This window comes from Macaca fascicularis, chromosome 11 (genome assembly GCF_037993035.2).
Source record: "Macaca fascicularis isolate 582-1 chromosome 11, T2T-MFA8v1.1".
In the NCBI taxonomy this organism is placed as follows: domain Eukaryota; kingdom Metazoa; phylum Chordata; class Mammalia; order Primates; family Cercopithecidae; genus Macaca; species Macaca fascicularis.
This window is the reverse complement of record NC_088385.1, coordinates 66,233,654-66,257,803: the sequence shown is the minus strand read 5'-3', so window position 1 is coordinate 66,257,803 and position 24,150 is coordinate 66,233,654. Positions and strand designations below refer to the sequence as shown.

General features: G+C 34.4%; 1 non-coding gene across 1 annotated transcript; it reads left to right on the top strand.

Moving 5' to 3' along the window:
* Positions 1-515: 515 nt before the first annotated feature.
* Positions 516-622, top strand: LOC123567720 (U6 spliceosomal RNA). Its single transcript, XR_006690827.2, has one exon. It is a non-coding gene; the product is annotated as a U6 spliceosomal RNA (small nuclear RNA).
* Positions 623-24,150: the final 23,528 nt, after the last annotated feature.

Genomic DNA, 24,150 nt, shown 5'->3' with positions numbered 1-24,150 from the left:
GTTCCCCCAATATATTTTTCTTCTCATACAATTGGCCAGAACTACAAACTATTTCCATATTTTAAGATTATTGGGTGGTACAATGGAACCTCCATCTGCTAGCTGAGACAAATAAGGATTCACTTTCTGCTATCAGGGATGGACCGAATTCTTTGAGTACAAAGAAGGAGAGAAACCTGAATAAAGTCGAGACATTTTGGGATGAGGTCAGGTGGTGGAGAGCAGCGCGGTAGAGAGTGGATTTTCATAGGCCACCTGAAGTGTATATTGTGATACAACCTGCTGTTTTTAAACAATATAAATAATTTTCTTAGAACATTTGCATTATAACTACAAACATAATCATCTAGATGAAATAAATATGGTGATCGTTAACTGCTTTTATTATTTTATTAGGAAAGCACTTAATGGTTTCCTACTAGTTGCCAGAGGCTCTGCTAGAAACTAGGAATAAAATGTTATTTTTATTTTGAGTAGTGTAGATGTTAAAGGTATATTAAAAAATCACTTTGCATGCTTGTTTCAGCAGTGCATATACTAAAATTGTAATGATACAGAGACAATTAGCATGGGCCCTGTGCAAGGATGACACAAAAAAAAAAAAAAAGAAAAAAAAACACTTTGCTATGTAGACTCTAAATTATTTGCTTATAGTTAGTAGTCTATTAAAAATTATTTTAAAAGTTACCTCATAAGGAGAGTATTGCTTTTCATTGACCTGATATAGAGGAACAATTAATGCAGAGGATTCCTATAAGGAGGACACAATGTATAATGTAGGGAGCAATGTCACCAAATTGAACTCTTCAATATCTAAAACAGGAAGTATCATAGTTATGTTTTTATAAAATATGTTTCAACTTGGCCAGTGGCAAAACAGCAAATGACAATTCTCTCTATTTTTCTCTTTCTCTCTCTCTCTGTCTCTCTCATGCACACACACACATACACACATACGCACACCTGAAAAGGGCAAAACAATGTGGCCAGGCAGGCACCATACCTATCAAATAGCCTGTTTCCAAAGTCAATAGTGGGTTGTAAATAGATTCTAATAAGACAAGGAAATATTGAGATAAAGTTAAGCAAAGTAAATGTCTTTACTAAAGGACTTCTTAGAGCTTTTACTATGTTAATATGCAGTTATCTAAACAACTAATATTTATTGAGAATTTACTGAATGCTACATACTGGCTGGCATACAGTGCTTTAAATATTTTATCTGATCAACACGATAATTCTATGAGGTAAGCACTGGTTGTATTTTTATTTTAAGATAAGAAACTGGAACCCTGCTAAAGGCTGAGTTGGGGAATAGGGCAGCAGTAAGAAGGTGGCTATCTTCTGTAGTTCATTCAAGAGCTTACTTAGACTTCAAAATTCCTTACATAGCTGAATGGAGGGCTTTCTAGAAATAAGATTATGATTTCTCTCATAAAGTAATTCTGGGTCTGTTCTTCCATATACAACATGAACACAATAATAGTAACCCAGAACACTGTTAAGCAGATGAGTCCATTACAAGAAACATGAAAAATCTCAGTGAAGTATCTATACAATATCTATATAACATGAGTCTATTGAGTCAAATTATATAATCCTAACTTATTAAATACTTGATGTCTTATATTGGATGTTTGGATATAAGCCCATTAATTGATAGGTTTCTGTAAAAGTGATTTTGAGTTTTGGTGTAGTGGATGTATTTTTAAGGGTTGAGTTTCTTATTTTTAGCATAAACATGTACTATATATGTTAATATCAGCTCAGACAGGCCAAGCAAAAATAATTTGTACATGAAAATAATGTATTGCAAGATTATTGAAATAAGCATAAACAAACCAGAATACAGTTTGGCCTGTTTGAAGTTTGTAGTAACAATGCATGTATTATAATTTTATAATATAATTCCCTTAAGGAAATTGTATAGACATGCCACTTAAGATATTATACCCTGAATTCCAAATGTAGTATTATTACTATTAAGATGCAGAAAAAAAGATTAAACTTATACACAGAGGGCCCTATATATTTTATAATTAGTGTTTGCTTTTATAAGGAATAGTGGGAAAAAGCAAAAAAATGATAAAAACATAAACACATAATTGTATATAGAAAACGAAAAGTGAGGTAAAAAGAATACTCAAGACTTTAATATCTCTACCAACTTTGTTAAAGTATCTAGTATAGAATTAAAGGGATATATAATTGAATTAGATGTTTTGCAATTGATCATATTAATATTCAATACACTAACATTTGTAGTATTGAAGTATAGAGAAATAAAATTGACAGTCTTTATATGATTTAGACCCACTAAAGTGTCAAATAATAAGCATGTATTTAAAACAGATTTTTTATTAGTTTTAATCTTGAAAGTAGCTATGAACTGTGCCTTGGAGCATTTAACAATATTTAATCTGTGAAAACATGGCGAATGGTAAATCCTTACATAGCTTGGAAGGAAACATATGCTCTACAAGAGATAAGTGTAAATATGTATATTCTGAGTAGTATTTCATTTTTAATCTCAAGTTCTTTTGGGTAAATTCTATTTTTGAATTTTAAGCATTTTATTCAGCTTATTGCAGTAAATTATCATGCTTCCACAATTATTACTTCTTTTATAAGCATTTTTGCGATGAAAAGAATGCCAATTCTTATCACATTAAATTGCCTTATGAAGAATTATCAACTTTTGTTGCTTCACTGCTTCCTTTCACATCAGTTTTTTTTTTTTTTTTTTAAGAGAACTATTTGCTCCATATCAGCCTGGTTTATACTAAGCTATTATCCATTAATGTTTGCTATGTACATTGAAATATGGTATCTTCTTCAATGTATGAAATACTCTATCTTGCATGCTTTGATAATGTCACAATATGAGTACACTATTGGTGATTCAATTTGTATTAAGAGATTGTTGTCTCTCTGAGTATTTTCTAACAGGGATCTTTCAGACATATTTAAAAATGATGATAATTTACATGGGTCTCTCCATAAACATTTTTGTTATACTGTACTGAGAAATTCTGTATTTTTAAATATGAATTTTTTATTCTCTTGAGAAATTTGAGTGGCAGCTATTCACTGCTGAAACTAGGTCATCAGTATCAGACTACAATTTGTCAGAAAATACGTTTAAAAGTTAATCTAGGAGTATGGTGCGAACCTATTAATAGTAAATGACACTACTGACAATTTCAAATTTAGGACTTTCCCCCATGAGTGTAAAACAGTAAATAAATAAACATTTTGTAGGAAAAATAACATTTCTGTTGCCATTCTTTTGTGCATATATATTAAGTTTAGCACGCTGAAGCACAATTTTGTTGACCTTTTTCAACTTCACCTAAACATAAACTTTCTTATCAATTCTTTTAAACATTGGACATATAAATTTTTTCAGATTCTATTGGATTCAAGCATCTAATCTGGAGATTAAAATATAATAACCTGCAGCACAAAGTCACCTTGAGCTTTGTATGGAAAAAAATTTCTATGATGTTTCTCCTCAGATAACTGAAGTGATATAAAATAGAGACTAAGCTGGAATGAATGATTACCTCACCCTCTGCCTCCTGGCACCAATATTTTGGTAAACTTTATAATTTTATCTAGTTTCCCTCAACTAAGTTCTGTGTGTACTTGGGCATAGAAGGTAAACTACACCACACACTCACTAGACTGATGGAAAAGAAGAACTTTCCATGAGATGGGAAATTTCAAATACTCTTGGTCAAGAATATATATATAACCTTCTGTTACCTTCTTCATTTATTTGATGACCCATCATGGAATATTGACTAGAGTAAATTATTGTGGTTTATTTGGGCTGGTCTAACAGAGACAAAATTCACCTTGTGGGATCCTGGTTGGGGAACACCTTAAAGAAATAAACAGCAATTCTTGAGAGATTTCAAGAACTGAGTGAGGCTTGTGTAACTTGGATGGAAGAGGCTGTGTTTTAAAACTCCACGGACAGGAAGAACAGCACATTCATAATCGCAAATGCTGATTTTTAATTAAGTTGCTTCTTTCTCAAACATTCTAAGAGTTTAAAGAATATTGCATTTAAAAAATTAATATGTTTAATAATTCTCAAGGACGCATTTAGACCAATTAACACAGAAGTAAAATCAACAACTGTCTACTTAGTTACTAAAGGCCTGATCATTCAATCAAGTCAATGATGGTTAATTTGTGTGTGTGTGTCAACAGACTGGGATAAGGGATGCCCAGATAGCTGATAAAATACAATTACAGGGTGTGTCTGTGAAAGGTGTTTCCAGGACGGATTAGCGTTTGAATCAGCAGATTGAGCAAACAAGATCCACCTTTATCAGATCTGGGTGGGCACCATCCAATCATCCGATCTGTAGCAGGACCTGATCAGATAAGGCAGAGGAAGTGCAAGCTCTTTCTTAACTGAGCTGGTACTAACATTTTCTCCTGCCCTTGGGTATAAAAGCTCCTTGTTCTTGAGCCTTTGGACTTAAACTGAATTACACCACTAGCTCTCCTGGATCTCCAGCTTGCAGACAACGTATCATGAGACATCTTAGCCTCCATAGTCATGTAAGCCAATTCCCACCACAACCCTCCTCTTAATATATCTAGATATGCCTGCTGGTTCTATTTCTCTGGACAGCCCTGACTAATACAAGGGGACACAATTCCAATATGAGGAAATTGCACAACTAGGTTTTGGAATCTTACCCCAAGACCGTCATTCCCCCTTCATTCTCCCTAGAAGATGATTTGGCAAGTGCCTTCTGTTATTAGAGAATGTCTTCTGAAAGGAGGCTGAAACAACATCAACTTGTGAGATTCCATAAGTTGCTTCAGTCTAGAAAATCTACCTTGGTGCTGAGCACTGTCTCTCTCCTCACTCCAAGTAATGATAGGGTAACTTTGTTTTTGCCCTGAGAGTTAGCCATCCTGAGAAACTCCTCAGTCTAGGCAAACATATCTGTCTATTACTCTGGTCTGTATGCCAAGATCTAGCCTACCATTTTTTTCTTTTCTTTTCTTTTTTTTTTTTTTCTTTTCTTTACTTTTCTTTTCTCTTCTTTTCTCTTCTCTTCTCTTCTCTTCTCTTCTTTTCCTCTTCTTTTCTTTTCTTTTTCTTTCTTCTTTTTTGAGAGAGAATCGGGACTACTGGTGCATGCTACCATTCCCAGTTAATTTTTGCCTTTGTTTGTTTGTTTGTTTGTTTTTGTAGAGAAAGGGTTTTGCTATGTTGCCCAGGCTGTTCTCAAACTGCTGGGCTCAAGTGATCCACCTGCCTTGGCCTCCCAAAGTGCTGAGATTACAAGCATGAGCCACTGCGTCCAGCCTAGCCCAGAATTTCTGACTTCTGTACCTCAGGACCTAAATGCTCAAGTAGTATTTCATACAGCAACCTATAATATGTTTTAATATTAATAGCTAACTGATACTTAACATGTACTATAAGCAAGGCACTCTTCTTAGCACTTTTATAATATTAACTATTTTAATCCTTAGAGCTTTAAATCAAACAATTCTGTGAATACTTACCCTCTTTCAAAGATGAGCAAAAGAGGCACAGAGGAAAAAATAATAACCTGTATAAGGTCGCACAGTTAGTAAGTAACAGCGTGAGAATCAAAGTCTGGCTCCAAAATACTCAGATTTTGTCAATACCTGATACTGTTTTTATATTACCTTTAACAACAAAAAGCTTTTCTTTCAGGTTTTAGTAATAACAATAAATATCCCTGTCACTGAGGCTGAAAAATTTCAGAATTTTTTTACTTCTTCCTTTACTTTGCTGATTCTGCTTTCAAAATATCTCCCCTCTAGGTTCTCTTCCTTTGATTACAAATCATTCTAGATTCAACTTGGGTATTTGTTTCTACCTACTGGGACAAATACAGTATTCTGTGGATATTTTCATAGCAGCACATATAAATATGTTGCATTCTTGTAATGGCAGTAATCATGTAACATTATATGATTGTAGCACAATCTATTTGCAAGATGGTCATCCTTTGTTATATAATCTTTTAATCTTTGTCAATATGGCATTAGAAGATTTGTTTATGTTACAAATATGTTCCAGTTTCCATGTCTTTTGATTTTTTTTGAAGATACTTTTACTATTCAAGAGTTTTGACTTTCTAACTGGTCAAATAATTCAATTTTTTTTCTCAGCAGTTTCTCTGTTTTCTGAAATGCATAAAAGCGTTATGAAACAGAAAAAGAAGTCCAGCTTTTTCTCCTGCTACTTTTAGGTTGTTTGTTTACATGTGTGTATAAATATTTCCTTGCTTTGGGGGTGTTCAGGTAGTTATTCTTGGCTTTTTGTGTTGTTAGTTTGTTTTACATTTACACTTTTTTTCTATCTAGCATTTGTTCTTGCTCAAGGTAAAGTAAGGATTAGGCTCTGTTTTCCTCTTGATATGCTCTGCAAGTAATCCCAACACAACTATTGAAATATTTCCTCCACTGATTTGAAATGCAAACTTTATCATAAACTAAAGGTCTAGTGATTTTCAATTAATTTTTTCAGGTTGTCCAGTTGTATTATATTTACATTAACTACAATAATGGTACATTTTTCCTTCTCTTTTGAAAGTATCTGATATTGTCTTGCCTAATTTCACAGTCATCTAAACCCAATATACAATAAGTACAGTGATAGTGAAAATCCTCGCTTTGTTTCTAATTTTAATGAGACTATTTTTTAATTTTATCATTCAGTTTTAATCTATAATTTTTTAATTTTACTTAGATTTTTAAAACTGAGTAAAATGTGGTGAGTTTCATCAAATGTTTTTTCAGCATCTATGAAGATGATTAGTTTTTCTCATTTCACCTAGTAATATTGTAGATTTTATTAATGTCTTTGCTAACACCAAACCATGGGCTTTAGTAGAACCATGCTATTGGATCATGTCGTGTGTTTCTTTTAATAACCAACTCGATTCTATCTGTAAATATTTTATTTTGCCTTAGTATTAATACCATCAATATTTATAACAGAAACTGTTTTGTAGTTGTCTTTTAGGGAATATATTTATAAGCTTTTAATATCAGTTTTAGAGTACACTTTGTAAAACATGTTTGGAAGCTTGCTTTCTCTAGGTTATGAAGCAATTTAAACCACTACAATTCAACATGTGGCTTGTTAACTAACAGCATCAGCATCACCTGGGAGCTTGCTAGAATCATACATCCCACCCAAATCAATGGAATCAGAATCTGTATTTTAATGACATCTCCAGATGATTGGTAAGTTTGAGAACACTGGTATTAATAATATAAGATTTTATGTTTTTGAAGGCTTAGTAGAATTCACCAGAGAAAAAATGCCCTAGTGCTCTGTATGTGTATATATTTGGAGAGGGCAAAGGACAGCTGTTTGACAACCTGTCTTATTTTCTAACCAAAACGTTAGTCTGTTTATTTAACCTGAAGTCAATTTGCCTAATTCATATTTTCTGAGAAAAAGACAAATCAAGGATTGCATAAATTTAATCAAAGTGCTCTTTTTTTTACTTATTTTTATGTCTTATAAAAGTTAGATGTTTTTTCTCCTTTTTTTAGTATAAATTATGTGCATTTGGGCTTCACACCTTTACTCTATATTATGTTACTTACTGCTCTGCTTTTCTTTTCAAGGAAGCAAACTTGTATATGTTGGTTATATAGTTTGATGGTATTCTTGATCACCAGTTTCTGTATAACTATTTATTTATTCTTTTCATTTACTTACTTTTCATGAATTTTTCCTTGTTTAAGATACCATATGCAATTTATGAATTCCTACATTTCGTATCTGTTTGCATTTTCCTTTTTGCACAGACTCTGCTACTAAAAGCTCTCAATAAAAATAGTGTTTCAATTTATAGCTAATGTTTGAAATTACCATTAATTCCCAGCAATCCTTTAATTTCTGCTTTCCCCTTGATCTAATTTGTGAAATAAAAAACAAATTTCTTATTTTAAATTGATGTGGTTGGATTTTGAGTTTTTCATCTTGGTGGTTTATCCCTAGTTTTCTTGCACATTTGTCCCAGAATGCGGTTGTCCTTGCTATTTCAGTAGTTAGAATGTAAGAAAGTGTCCTTTAGGAACTAATATTTGGTCAATGTTTCATGGGAACTTGATGTTTTATTTTAGGATGTAGTTTAATATGTTTTTAAGTTTACTTTAATAATATTGTTTATATTCTTAAATGTTTTTGTTTACTTTGTCTTGGATTTAGAGAAGTAAGCAAAAACATTTAATGATACATAGATCTTTATTTTATTCATTATAAGTGTCACTGACTATCTTCTATTAATTAAACAGGCTGGTTTCTTCTGTAAATTGCTATTGATGCAGGATTTTTGCTCCTTGATTCAGCTAAATCCAGGTACCTGTCTCATGACCAGGAATAATTAGACACACAGTCACATTGAGGCATGGTGAGGAGGGCAGAATTTATTAAGCAAAAAGGGAGCTCTCAGCAGAGAGAGGGGTCCTGCCAGCAGGATCCCACCTCACAGATCAAATACCAGGCCACCACACACGAGATGAACAGGGTATCCTCCCATGGATGAGGTGTAAATTCCTGCTGGCTCCACCCCACTCCCACAGTGCATGTGGGCCTCCAGTCCATTGCAGGCATGCTCAGACAAGAGCCTGTGAGGGTTTTCTTATCTGCAAAAACACATCTGGTGCAAACACTAGTGGGGCAGGTTGGAGATTTTCCAGGAACTCTTATTTATCTGCCTAGGCATTTGTCTGCCTCCTGCCTTTATCACTAGTATGTGAATGTTGCTCTTTTATCCCCCTTATTATATGCCTACATAATATAGAAGTTTTTCATCTTCTACCTCATCAATCATTTCTAAATTACAGGTGTGGCAAATAGTTTCTTGATCTATCATTTTTTTTTTTATGTTTTATGGTATTATTTTGGTGAAAGAAGTTTTGCATTATGATTCTAGGCAAATATGTCAATCTTTTCTCTTATGGTTTTGCTCTTTGTGTCTCATGAAATAAATCCACTCTTACTCTCAGGTCATAATAATATATTTCTATAGTCCTGTATATATTTTTAAATATTTTTGAGCTTTGCATGAATTCTCTCCACAATTCACTTTTTTTATAGAATGGAAGTTAGAGACTCCATTTTAATTTTTTTCCTCTGGATAACCAATTGTCTTAATATATTTATTGAAGAGTATATCATTTTTACAACAATCAATGGTGCCACCTCTGACATAATTCAAGTTGCCATATATGTTCAGTTCTGGTCCTGAACTCTCACTTTTGTTCTATTGATCTCATTATTTATCACTGCACTGAGATGAACTGAGATGAACTCAGTGAAGTGATGAATAATGGTTTAGAAATTGTCATCTAGCTTACTTTGAGGAGATCAAAATGATCATATTTTCTTCCCCTTTAATAATTCATTTACCAAATAATAAGCACCTGCTATAGGCCTAGAAATACGATGCTAGAGAGAATTCATAATAACTAAGGTAAATTGGCCTTAGGAAGCTTACATTTTGTGGAACTATCAGGTAATTAACAAATACGTGTATAATGCAATGTTAGTGATAAGCAATATATAGAAATATAAACTGAATGAGAAAATAAGACAACAAGAATGGGCTGTCTTAAGTAAAGTCAACAACAAAAGGACTCTCTTTAGAGGGAATGTTCGACTTGAGAACACTGAAAGGAAGAAATAAACTATGTGATTACCTGTAGTAAGAATATTTGGGGCAAAAGGAAACAAGTGCAGGGCCCTGAGGTGAAAATGCATGTCTTTGAGAAGCAGAAGTAAGCATGGTTTCACTAGAATGGAGTAAACAAGTGTGGAAGGGAGACAAAGAGACCAGAGTGAGAGACAGGAAACCTTATACCTAGGGCTTTGAAGGTTACAGTAAGAATTCTGGATTATTTTAAGTGTCTTAGGAAGACTTCTGAGCAAGAGACTAATAGAATCATTTATATATGTCAATAACATTGTTAAGGATGCTGCATGAACTGCTTCTAGGAAGGCACATGTAGAAGCAGATTTGGAAGCAATTTAAATGATCTGGGCAAAAATGATTTGGCTTAGATTGGGATGGTTGCAACGGAAGTGGAGATAAGTGATTTCATTTACTACATACAGTCAGTCCTCTGTGCCTGCTGTTTCTGCAACTGTGGATTCAACCACAAATGGAAAATGTTAAAATGTGTGTGTGTGTATACAATATCACAATAAAAGTAATATAATATTTAAAAAATAATACAGTATAACAGCTATTTACATTCTATTAGGTATTATAAGTAACCTAGAGGCCATTTAAATTATACAGAAGGATTTGCTGTAGGTTATAAGGAAATATTATGACACTTTATATCAGGGACTTGAGCATCTGCAGATTTTTTGGTATGGAATGGTTCTGCAACCAATTCTCTGCAGATACTGAGGGACAACTGTATTCAAATGGAATATATAGATATAGCATCTGAGAAACTGTAAAATATGTAAAATATAACTGAAAAACTCTTGTTAACATTTTCTGAGGAATGGTGAGGTTCATTTGTGACCTAATAAAGACTGGAAGAGGAGCATGTTTGGAGAGAGAAGAAATAGAAAAAAAATAAGTTTGTTTTTTTTTTTAAGTTTGTCATATCTTCTAGAAATTCAGGTGGAGGCATTGAGTAAGCAGTTGAATATATGAGTTGGAGATCAGGAGAGAAGCTGAGGCCAGTAGTATCAATTAGATATGATCGCCTAGCTTTGAGTTTAAAGCGCGGAAGAGAAATGCACTGGAGTCTTAAAGAATTCCAATGTTTAGGGATAGGAAGATGATGCGTATCTATCAAAGGAGACTGTGAGAGTCAATAAAGTCAAGGGAGGACCAAACCAAGTCCAGAAATTGATTTGTACTGCTCAAAGAAATCAGAGATGACACAAACAAATGGAAAAATGTTTCATGCTTATGGATAGGAAGAATCAATATCGTTAAAATGGCCATACTGCCTGAAGCAATTTATAGATTAAATGCTATGCCTATTAAACTACCATTGACATTCTTCACAGAACTAGAAAAAACTATTTAAAAATTCATACAGAACCAAAAGGAGTCCAGATAGCCAAGGCTATTCTAAGCAAAAAGAACAAAGCTGAAGGCATCATGCTGCCCAACTTCAAACTCTAATACAGGGCTATAGTAACCAAAATAACATGGCACTGATACAAAAACAGACACGTAGACCAATGTAACACAATAGAGAATCCAGAAATAAGTTCCTACATCTACAGCTCTCTGATATTTGATAAACCTGACAAAAAACCAAGCAATGGGGAAAGGATTCTCTATTCAATAAGTGGTGCTGGGATAACTGGCTGGCCATATGCAGAAGGTTAAAACTGGGCCCCTTCCTTACACCATAAACAAAAATTAACTCAACATGGATTAAAGACTTAAATGTAAAATCTAAAGTTATTAAAACACTGGAAGACAACCTAGGCAATACCATTCAGAATGTAAGCATGAGAAAAGATTTCATGATGAAGATGCCAAAAGCAATTGCAACAAAAGCAAAATTGGCAAATAGTATCTAATTAAACTAAAGAGCTTCTGCACAGCTAAAGAAATCAACAGAGTAAACAACCTATAGAATGGGAGAAAAAATTTATTCTGCATCTATAAGGAATTTAAACACATTTACAAGAAAAAAATGAACAACCCCATAAAAAAGTGGTCAAAGGACATGAAAAGATGCTTTTCAAAAGAAGATGTACATGTAGCCAACAATCATATGAAAAAAAGAAGCTCATCACTGATCATTATAGAAACGCAAATCAAGACCACAATGAGATACCACCTCACACCAGTGAGAATGGGTATTATTAAAAAGACAAAAAATGACAGGTGCTGGTGAGGTTGTGGAGAAAAAAAAAAAAACTGAATGTTTATACACTGTAGGTGGAAATGTAAATTAGTTCAACCACTGTGGGAGACAGTGTGGCAATTCCTCAAAGATCTAAAGACAGAAATACCATGCGGCCCAGCAGTCTCATTACTGGGTATATACCCAGAAGAAAATAAATCATTCTATCATAAAGACACAGGCGCACATTATGCTCATTGCAACACTATTTACAATAGCAAAGACATGGAGTCAACATAATTGCCCATCAGTGATAGACTGGATAAAGAAAATGCGGTACATATATATCATGGAATACTATGCAGCCATAAAAACAATGAGATCATGTCCTTTTCAGAGACTTGAAAGGAGCTGGAGGCCATTATCCTTAGCAAACTAATGCAAGAACAAAAAACCAAATAGCATATGTTTTCACTTATAAGTGGGAGCTAAATTATGAAAACACATGAACACAAAGAGAACAACACACAATGGAACATATTAGAGGATGGAGGCTGGGAGGAGGGAAAGGATCAGGGAAGCTAACTAATGGGGACTAGGATTAACACCTGGGTGATGAAATAATCTATACAACAAAACCCATGACACAAGTTTGCCTAGGTAACACGCCTGCACATGTACTCTAGAACTCAAAAGTTAAAAATAATTGATTTAAGGAGGAGGGAGTAAATACACCATGTCAGACACACTTTTAAATTTTGCCATGAATACCTTAGATGAAGATAAAATTTACTATAATTGAGAGCAGAAATGAGTGGCATCAAGTTAAGATAGAAATATATCAAGCAGGAAATCAGTTAGGTGTTTTTGAAGAAAGCATTCATTTAGGACACTCCCTGAAATACATAGTATTTCCACCTTCAGAACTGCAATATTATCTAGGTCTGTAATTTTCTGAGTAACTTAATAATATAAGGGTTCATGTTTTAACAGACAAGAATAATTAATCTTTTCATCTTAAGAGAACGGATCCTTGCATAGAAGATGCTAAAGATTACAAAATATTTAACACTATCCTTATTGCCCCATAGGTTTTCACTCCTTAGTTTTTTAGCCAAGATGATCTGATTCCTTTCAACTTCTACAGCCTCATTTAAACTGTCCTTCTCCTTTACATCTTATATTCTGCATCTAAGCCATAGTGATTATTAAAAATTAATTGTAATTCCATCAAAACAGGATGTGTTCTTTCTATTTCCTTTTGCACATACTTCCCTTTGAGAAATTATCTCATAATTTTGCTTTGAGAATTTAACAATTCTCCCATAATGCACATGACACGACATGTAGTAAATTCTGTTTACATATCAACTCCTCAGTTATGTTTCTCCTTACTTCCATTATCTTTCAGTATAAATTACATTACTTCTTTTTCTATATAATTTCTGTGCTCTTAGAGAAGTAAAATTCATAAAGTCTCCTAGACAGCAGGTGGCAGTTAGGAGGTTTGTCTGGCTCCAAATTTCATGTTCTTTCCCTGATAGGATGTGATTTAATCCACTTAATTCATATCCATTCCCTACTTCACAAACTCTTCATGTTGTGCTCTGATGTTGCTTCTAAACCAAGAGAAGTCATTTCACTGAGAAATAAAAATAACTGCTATTCTACCCCTGCCTCCTTTAATGAGGATGAACAGCTAGAAGTGTGAACATTCTGAAGGCCTAGATAACTTTGTCAAGTCATTTTCATATAAAAAAAGAACAACATTATGAAATAAATCCCAATTTAGAGATGGTTTTTGAATGTCATTTTTTCAATGTGGTTTGGTTACAACAGTGATGAGAAAAAATATTGATTCCCAGCCAGAGCCACAGTCTGTGTGGAATGTCTACGTTCTCCTCATGTCTGCTGGGGTTATCTTCAAGCATTCTGGTTTCCTCCCACATCCCAAAGTTGCTCATGTTAGGTTCATTGGTGTGTCTACACCATTCCAGTATGAGTGTGGGTGTGCATGAGTGCCATGCCAGGGAATGGCATCCAGTCCAGCATGTTTTCCTGCCCTTATCCCTGAGCTGCTAAGATAGGCCCCAGCCACCCACAACCCTGAACTGGCATAATTTAGTACATTTATTTCAATGATTAATATGATTAATATTTAAATATTTTTGGTCTTTATTTAGAAGTTTGGTGATGTTTTTGTGACCAGAAGTATGCCGTAGGAAACTAATTTATTTTTATTTTATTTTTATTTCTTGAGACAAGGTCTCACTCTGTCACCTGGGCTGAAGTGCAGTAGCATGATCTGGGATCAGGTAGCCTCAGACTCCTGGACTCAAGCAATCCACCTGTCTCGGCTTCCCAAAGTGCTGGGATTAGAGGAGTAAGCCACTGCGCCTGGCCAGAAATTAAATATTGTTTATATCAATTAGCCTACAGTAAAATTGGTTTCATTATAGGTCATTTTACTTAAAGTCACTTTTTCCAAGAACTTATCAACAATGTTAACTGAGGAGTTACCATACTAGGTAGGGTCTTCCTAGAAAGCACAATGATTGTTTACTTTTGAGAAGTTACATATACTTTAAAGAAATTAACTTTTATATGAAGAAAATAAAAGAAACCTTCAATTAAATAAACTACTTTATTCCACATTACAAAAACAGGGGTCAGGAAACAAGCTCATAACTGGTTTCAGGAAATTTGATAAAAATGAAAAAAAAAATTAGAAGACATGATATAAATAAATGATACCAAATCCAATCTCACTAGTGAAGGTTTGTCATATAGATCTCCAACTTATTAGGTTGGTGCAAACGTAATTGCAGTTTCTGCCATTACTTTCAATGCCAAAAACCGCAATTATGTTTGTACCAACCAAATACTATAGACAACAGCATCAATTTTAGGAAACCATCAGTTCCAGAGATCTTATTCTGTGGGAATGTTACAGCTTTGATCACTCCTCACAACCCCTACCCCCACCATAATGTTCAATTGAATTTATGAGTATTTATATTTATTAATATTTTTATTTCCATTCAAATATAATTATTAATAGTTCAGTCTTTTTACCATTCCATTTTGAATATAGTTTTTAAAAGCACAGTTATCTTGGCAGGTTGTTAATAGTCATCTACAGTGAGTAACCACTTTAATTTGAATCATTAGTAAAGAAAGTCACATTTGAAGCATTCATCTAACAGATTATGCTCTTAATTTGTGGTTTATATTTGGTGTTCTGATTCAAGGGTTAATGCAAAGGTAATAACTGTTAGTATATTTTTATAACTGTTAGTATATTTTTATGCTTAGTATAAATATAACTGTTAGTATATTTTATACTAACTGTTAGTATAACTGCTAGTATATTTTTAAGTGAAAGGCTCAATAGCTCCAGGAATTGCTCATTTATTTAAATAACTGTGTACATTGCTGATCTCTGTTTCTTTTAATATTGTGAAGCCATCAATAAATATGGAAAAAAAGATACCAATTATTTATTATTAGACACATTGGCCACATCTACTGCCAGGAAATGTGTACTGAATTTGAGGTACATAAATGGGGATTTTTCTTAATCTTTTATTAATGAAATCTGAAGGAGTCGGTTTTGTTAAAAGAATCAATCTGTAATCTATGTGTGTATACAAAAGGTGATCAATGATTGTTGTAGCCAACAGATCTTAAGGATGAGCAGTAGCACCAAATTGGACAGAGTCAAGACCCATCGGTGTGCTGTATTCAGGAGACCTGTCTCATGTGCAAAGACACATATAGGCTCAAAATAAAGGGATGGAGGAACATTTACTAAGCAAATGGAGAGCAAAAAAGAGCAGGGTTTGCAATCCTAGTCTCTGATAAAACAGACTTTAAACTAATAAAGATCAAAAAAGACAAAGAAGGACATTACATAATGGTAAAGGGATCAACGAAACAAAAGAGCTAACTATCATAAATATATATGCAGCCAATACAGCAGCACCCAGATTCATATGGATTCATAAAACAAGTTCTTGGAGACCTACAAAGAGATGTATACTCCCACCCAATAATAGTGGGAGACTTTAACCCCCACTGTCAATATTAGACAGATCAACAAGACAAAAAATTAACAAGGATATTCAGGACTTGAACTCAGCTCTGGATCAAGCAGATCTAATAGACAGCTACAAAACTGTAGAGCTCCACCCCAAATAAACAAAATATACATTCTTCTCAGCACCACATAGCACTTATTCTAAAATCGACCACATTATTAGAAGTAAATACAAAAGAACTGAAATCACAACAAACAGTCTCTTAGACCACAGTGCAATCAAATTACAGCTCAGGATTAAGAAACTCACTCAAGGCCAGGCACAGTGGCTCACGCCTCTAATCCCAGCACTTTGGGAGGTTGAGACAGAGGTCAGGAGTTCAAGACCAGCCTGACCAACATGGAGAAACCCCGTCTCTACTAAAAATACAAAATTAGCCAGGTGTGGTGGCACATGCCTGTAATCCCAACTACTCGGGAGGTTAAGGCAGGAGAATCACTGGAACCTGGGAAGCGGAGGTTGCGGTGAGTCAAGATCGTGCCTTTGCACTCCAGCCTGGGCAACAAGAGTGAAACTCCATCTCAAAAAAAAAAAAAGGAAACTCACTCAAAATCACACAGTTACATGGAAATTGAACAACCTGATCCTATATAACTACCAGTTAAATAACAAAAATAAGGCTGAAGTAAAGAAGTTCACTGAAACCAATGAGAGAACAAAGAGACAATGTACCAGAATATCTGGGACACAGTTAAAGTAGTGTTAAGAGGGAAATTTATAGCAGTAAATGCCCACATCAGAAAGCTGGAAAGATCTTAAATCAACACCCTAACATCACAATTAAAAGAACTAGAGAAACAAGAACAAACACATTCAAAAGCTAATAGAAGGCAAGAAATAACTAAGATCAGAGCAGAACTCAAGTAGATAGAGACATAAAAATTCCTTAAAAAATCAATGAATCCAGGAGCTGGTTTTTTTAAAAGATTAACAAAATAGATAGACCACTAACTATACTAATAAAGAAGAAAAGAGAGAAGAATCAAACAGACACAATAAAAAATGATTAAGGGGATATCACGACTGATCCCACAGAAATACTAACTAACATTAGAGAATAATATAAACAACACTATGCAAATAAACTAGAAAATCTAGAATAAATGGATAAATTCCTGGACACATATACCCTCCCAAGACCTAACCAGAAAGAAGTCAAATCCTTGAATAGACCAATAACAAGTTCTGAAATGGAAGCAGTAGTTAATAACCTACCAACCAAAAAAGTTTTGGACCACATGGATTCACAGCCAAATTCTACCAGAGGTAAAAAGAGGAGCTGGTACTATTCCTTCTGAAACCATTCCAAATGATAGAAAAGGAGGGACTCCTCTCTAACTCATTTTATGAGGCCAGCATCATCCTGATTCCGAAATCTGGCAGAGATACAACAAAAAAAGAAAATTTCAGGCCAACATCCCTGATGAACATCAATGCAAAAATCCTCAATAAAATACTAGCAAACAGAATCAAGCAGCACATCAAAAATCTTATCCACCATGATAAAGTTGGCTTCATCCCTTGGGTGCAAGGCTGGTACAAACAAATGCAAATCAATAAATGTAATCTATCACATAAACAGAACTAATGACAAAAAACACATAGTTATCTCAATAGATGCAGAAAAGGTCTTTGACAAAATTCAGCATGCCATCATGCTAAAAACTCCCAATGAACTAAGTATTGATGGAACATATCTCAAAATAATAAGAGCTACTTACGAGAAACCCATAGCCAGCATCATACTGAATGGGCTAAAGCTGGAAGCATTCCCTTTAAAAACCAGCACAAGACAAGGATGCCCTCTCCCACCACTTATATTTAGCATAGTATTGGAAGTGTTGGCCAGGGCAATCAAACAAGAGAAAGAAATAAAGGTGATTCATACACGAAGAGAGAAAGTCGAATTGTCTCTGTTTGCAGATAGCATAATTGTATATTTAGAAAACCCCATCGTCTCAGTCAAAAAAACTTCTTAAGCTGATAAGTAACTTCAGCAGAATCTCAGGATACAAAATCAATATGCAAAAATCACAAGCATTCCTATACACCAATAACAGACAAGCAGAGAGCCAAATCATGAGTGAACTCCCATTCACAATTGCTACAAAAAGAATAAAATACCTAGGAATACAAGTTACAGGGGACATGGAGGACCTCTTCAAGGAGAACTATAAACCACTGCTCAAGGAAATAAGAAAGGAAACAAACAAATGGGAAAAAAAATCCATGTTCATGGATAGGAAGAATCAATATTGTGAAAGTGCCCATACTGCCCAAAGCAATTTATAGATTCCATGTTATTCCCATCAAGCTACCAATGACTTTCTTCACAGAATTATTAAAAAAAAATACATTAATTTTCATATGGAACCAAAAAAGAGCCTGTATAGCCAAGACAAACCTAAGCAAAAAGAACAAAGCTGGAGGCATCATGCCACCTGACTTCAAACTATACTACAAAGCTACAGTAACCAAAACAGCATAGTACTGGTACCAAAATAGATATATAGACCAATGGAACAGAACAGAGACCTCAGAAATAACACGATACACCTACAACCATCTGATCTTTGACAAACCTGACAAAAACAAGCAATGGGGAAATGATTCACTATTTAATAAATGGTGCTGGGAAAGCCTATGCAGAAAACTAAAACTGGACTCCTTCCTTTCACCTTATACAAAAATGCACATGGGGCTTAAAACCTAGATGATGGGTTGATAGGTACAGCAAACCACCATGGCACATGTATACTTATGTAACAAACCGGCATATTTTGCACAAGAATCCCAGAACTTAACTCAAGATGGATTAAAGACTTACATGTAAAACCCCAAACCATAAAAATCCTAGAAGAAAACCTAGGGAATACCATTCAGGACACAGGCAAGGGCAAAGGCTTCGTGACCAAACACCAAAAGCAGTGCAACAAAACCCAAAATTGACAAATGGGATCTAATTAAACTAAAGAGCTTCTGCACAGCAAAAGAAACTATAATTAGAGTGAACAGGCAACCTAGAGAATGGGAGAAAACTTTTGCAATCTATCCATCTGACAAAGGTCTAATATCCAGAATCTACAAGGAACTTAAACAAATTTAGAAGAAAAAAACCTCAACAAAAAGTGTTCAAAGGATATGAACATACACTTCTCAAAAGAAGACATTTATGTGGCCAACATAATGAAAAAAAGCTCATCATCACTGGTCATTAGAGAAATGCAAATCAAAACCACAATGAGATACCATCTTACATCAGTTAGAATGGCGATCATTAAAAACATAGGAAACAACAGATGCTGGTGAGGATGCGTAGAAATAGGAACGCTTTTACACTGTTGATGGGAGTGTAAATTAGTTCAACCATCGTGGAAGACAGTGTGGTGATTCCTCAAGGGTCTAAAACCAGAAATACCATTTGACTCAGCAATCCCTTTACTGGGTATATACTTAAATGATTATAAATCATTCTACTATACAGACACATGCACACATATGTTTATTGCAGCACTATTCACAATAGCAAAAACTTGGAACCAAACCACATGCCCATCAATGATAGACTGGATGAAGAAAATGGGCACGTATACACCATGCAATACTATGCAGCCATAAAAAAAAAAAAAAAAATGAGTTCATGTCCTTTACAGGTACATGGATGAAGCTGGAAGCCATCATCCTCAGCAAACTAACACAGGAACAGAAAACCAACCACCACATACTCTCACTTATAAGTGGGAGAGGATCAGTAACACAAGAACACAGGGAGGGAAACATCACATATCGGGGCCTGTAGGGGGCGCGCAAGGGGAGGGAGAGCATTAGGACAAATTCCTAAGGCATGCGGGGCTTAAAACCTAGATGATGGATGGATGGTGCAGGAAACCATCATGGCACATGTATACCCATGTAACAAACCTGCATATTCTGCACATGTATCCCAGAATTTAAAGTTAAATTGAAAAAAAAAAAAAAGGATGACCAGTAGCAAGCGTCTAAGGGAATCTGTTAGGGCTCGCACTTGCATTTATTCAACAGATTTACAAAAATGGCCTTAATATCCCAGGTGCTCGCTTTTTCCAAACCAGCAACATGCTATTTTCTGGAAATCCTTTCTAAACGATTTTTGTGTGTGTGTGTGTGTGTGTGTGTGTGTGTGTGTGTGTGTGTGTTTAAATTCAGGAACACATGAAACTTAATTTTTTAAAAGAACTACTTATATATCTCAGACAACTAGGTCCAGCCTTTTGTAATATATTAGCTCTCCATTATTACTTCAGATATTTTTTCCATATTTAGATTAAAATGCTACAATGTTTTTGATTGATAAAGTTGTATAAATTGATAAAGTTTTATAAATATTTTAAAGTTTAAAATATTTAAAATTTTATAAATTGATAACGTTTTATAAATATTTAAAGTTTTTAAGATTTAGTGAAAGTATTGTCCTCTATGCCGTGAAAAATATGGTTCGGTGGCTGCCTACAGCTCTTGTAAATGGGTTGCATGAAGCCCATGTAAATAGACTGGGCTTGCTATAGCACAGTGTCAAGTACCAACTGGCTCTAGTCAGTTGGTGCTTATCCTTAGCTTGGTCTATTCCATTACCGCCAATAATCCACATTCTAGTGACCCAAATCTTAAACGGAAATATGCAATTCATCACATTTTGCCACATGAAAAAGCCAACCGATTGCTTTCTGATGGTACATTGCTATTTAACAGACTAAACAAATATTTATTGAATGTCATCCCATGAGACAAATATCACATTTCAACGGTGTCTCCTATAAAATTGCCATTCTTGAAAAAGTATCTCCACTATTTTTTCTTGCCTTAGGTAGCTTAACAGCAGATATAAAATGAGACATTTCAAAAATTGTGATAGGAACAGGTAAAATGGTATTGGTGTCATAATTGGTATAAGGTAGCATGGGGAGTAGGAGAGGAAAGAAATCATATTTTGTTTTGGTAACTAGAAAAACTTAATATTGCACTTACTTGGGTCTTAAAGGTTGGGTAGAATTTATAGATGGAATTTAGGAAGGTGTACTGCATGTCAGTAACTTGTACCTCATATACGGAGGTAAAAATTAGATGGTCGACTTTTGGTTCTCTCTGGAAAAATAGAAAATATGGTTTTACTACAGTTTAGAAAACATTCCCATACATTTGGGGAAACTATGGAATCCATTGCCTAAATTATTGATTTTCTCAGTGATTCAGCTAAAGAAACTTTAATACCTCAAACCAAAGAGTTGGCTTTCCAATCCAATTCTCTAATTGTTTCCTTTTTGCTTCCCTTTTTTAGAATGTTTAATTGTTCCAAATAAAGAAGGTTAGGGAAGAACAGAAGGATAATTTCAGTGTAGTCAGTTTTGCTATTTGTTAACTCTGGTAAATGGTCTGATGTAGAAGGTGATGGGAAATAATGATCTTTGGTAATTGTCGTTGGGTAATGTTAAGTGGCAGAATGCTACAGCTGATGGCAGCATGCTGCATCTGTGGCTGCTCTTGAGACTCCAGGATTATATTTCTGTATCAGAAATAGATTTATGTGAGTTTCATGGGCTCAAGAATCCAAACACACATCTGTGTATTTTAATAACACATACTGCCATTGTCCTATATTACAGTGAATAAATGAGGGCTATTTTAAAATATATATTGATGTTTCCTAAACAGACTCTCCCTAAAAGTAAAATTATCAGTGCTCCTAAGCACACATAACAAAAGAGTTTGCTTTTGTTCTCTAGGTAAAACTTGAAACTTTCCCTCATGGTTTTAGCTTATCTTCTGGCTGTTTGCAATATTTTTATAGGGTCAAAGTGTCTTCCAAGTGCAGTGCATTCTATACCAATTGGCTGAGCATTAAGAATCCTTTACTGCTTAAGGCCAAACTGAAAATTGGCCTTACTGAAGGGCATTAAACAAATGGGGGAGGTAACCCACATTTATATATAGAAAGAGAATATTTTTTAAATGCCACTTTCCTCAACTCTATCAAATTGATAGAATGTTAATTTAAATTCCAATAGGGTTACAGATGGAACTTGGTAAGCTGACTTTAAATTTGTACTAGTTTTCCAAGAAGTGAAGGAAGAGGAAGAGGAAAAGAAGAAAGCGTTTGCCCTACAATATAGATAAGGACTTATTGTAAAGTGATAGTTCTTAAAAGCACATGCTATTGGCACAGTGATAGAGAAACTGACACTTGCAATTAGGCGTGAAAGATGAAAGGCAGATCATATCTATATGCAATTTGACAGATGACAGAGGGGGTGTGGCAAGGTCAACATTGGAGTGGGATTTTTTAACACATAATACTATTTAACAATACTGTATTGTATACTTGAACTATTAGTTATCTATATAGAAAAGAAAAAGAAAATAAATTTTTACTTTATACCATCACAAAATTAAAATCTAAATGGATGAATATCTTACATTTCAAAAGCAGAAATTTAAAACTTTTTAGAAAAGATTATATTAATAAAATAATTAATAAATTTTACCTCATTTAAAATCAAAACATTAGACAAAATTTTTAAAAAGCAATGTAGCAAAAGACAACTTAGAAAACTGGGCAAAGCATAAAATAAAGCAAAAACGTTTCACAGAAGAGAAAAGATACATGACAAAGACGAAAAAGACATACTCCACCTAATGAGTAATAATTAGAGGAAAGTAAATAAAGACCTTGATATGTTTATTTACAAGCATCTTACTGTAAAAATTTAAATCCCTAAATTTATAATAGATGTATATCTATGGTTAACTCTAACATATTTCTAATAATCGGTCCAACCATATTGGAAAACAGTTTGAAATTATCTTTTAAAGTCTAACATGTCAGTACCCTACAAGCCATTACTTCTATGACTAGACTTATTTTTAAGAGAAACTATTTCTCCCCCCCCCCCCCCCCCGCCGAGATGGAGTCTCGCTCTGTTGCCCAGGCTGCAGTGCAGTGGCATGATCTTGCCTCACTGCAACCTCCACCTCCTGGGTTCATGCCATTCTCCCACCTCAGCCTCCAGAGTAGCTGGGACTACAGGCGCCCACCACCACACCCGGCTAATTTTGTTTTTGTATTTTTAGTAGAAAGGGGCTTTCACCGTGTTAGCCAGGATGGTCTGATCTCCCAACCTCATGATCCTCCCGCATCAGCCTCCCAAAGTGCTAGGATTACAGGAGTGAGCCACCGCACCCGGCCAAGAGAAACTCTTATCTGTATACCAGTAAACTTGAATAAGAATGTTCCCAGCACCACTGTTCATAGTAACACATAAGTTGAAGCAATTTAAGTAGTTATCAACATCAGAATGAATAAGTAACTTGTGTTATGTTCATACCTTGTAATATTTAAAGGATGTCAAAATGAAGAAACCACAAGAAAAGGAACATGTATTACTACATATCTTATAAAAGTAATTTTGATAAATCATTTATTGCTGGCATATATAAGAATATAATTTAAAAAGAAAGTATATGATAAACACGACAACTACAATACTGATTGCCATAGCACTCCAGTCTGGGCAACATAGCAAGACCCTGTCTCAAAAAATACATATTATTTATTTATGTATTCATTTATTATTTGGTTGAGGGTGGGGTGGAGCATTCAGGTCATAAAAGCCAGAGAAAGAGTATATTGGGGATGTAAGTATGTAAGTTATTAGAAGTACTTTAGGTGTTGTGATGAATTCTACACTCATGCTTAGTAATTATACTATTAATTGCATGAATAAGAGAGAAAGGGCATGCATGGACCAACAATGATGATGTGTGATGAGTCCAGGTTATGATTAAATCAAGTCATGCAACTGAAGTCCAAGAGAAAAAGAAATGATACATTTACCATTTACAGAATTCAGAAAAACAAAAGAATTAATAGGTTCCTCAAAAAATCAGAACTGCCATATGATCCAGTAATTTATCTTTGAGTATGTATCCAAAGGAAATAAAATTACTATCTTTTACTGTCTTGAAGAGATATGTGCAGTATGTTTATTGCAGCATTATGACTGGATAAAGAAAACGTGATGTGTGTGTGCATGTGTGTGATATGTATGTACTCACGCATACAAATATTATTCACCCATACAAAAGAAGGAAATCTTGTCATTTACAACATCATGGATGAATCTGGAGGACATTATGCTAAGTGAAATAAGTAAGACACAGAAAG